This window comes from Trachymyrmex cornetzi, unplaced genomic scaffold, assembly GCF_001594075.2.
Source record: "Trachymyrmex cornetzi isolate Tcor2-1 unplaced genomic scaffold, Tcor1.1 scaffold1800, whole genome shotgun sequence".
Lineage (NCBI taxonomy): Eukaryota > Metazoa > Arthropoda > Insecta > Hymenoptera > Formicidae > Trachymyrmex > Trachymyrmex cornetzi.
The window spans coordinates 22734-23437 of NW_017296420.1; positions in this window are offsets into that span (position 1 = coordinate 22734).

Below are 704 nucleotides of genomic sequence, written 5' to 3' on the forward strand. Positions count from 1 at the left end.
TTTTTTTTCATTTGTACTGTATTTAAGAAAAGAAAAAAGTAAACACTCTCAAAGTGTGTCGTTGGCCTCGTCTGACCTCTAAAATACGCCAGAGCTCAATAATACCCAGGAAACACTGTTAAAGTAAATATTTACATTAACAGTGTTTCCTGGGTTACAAATTATTTGTAATGAATCAGCTCAGTGTTGCGGCTGTGCGTGCCACGAGGAATGAACAAAACTCGCTTTACTTAAATCGAAGATTATTCCGAATACTACTTTAGAATGGAGTATCTAACTGTACAAGAAAAAATTGAAATGGTTCTGGTGTATGGAGAAGCTTCTTGAGAAGTAATTAATGAGTAATAAAAAATAATGAGAAGTTTGTTTTAAGACTAATTTCGAGTATTAACAATGAAAACGTGGTATTTTTATTGTTAATGTATTGCAAAATTGTAAGTATGGGTTCTCAGTAAGAGAAATCGAAGAGATTGAATTTCGTCGATTACAGCGCCATCTATCATGAATCGAGAAAAATGTTTCAAACAAATTGTATGTGTTTTAGCCAAAGATTCCGAATATGCAATAAAAAATAGGGGTTCCCATTTAAGATTTAAAACTTGCCCCCCCTCACCGCCCAGGGGGCGGGGTGGGGGGTCTGATTTTAACGTCATTGTATGTCCCCCTCGAAATAATGAAATTTTGATTCTTAACATTTTTTTCGT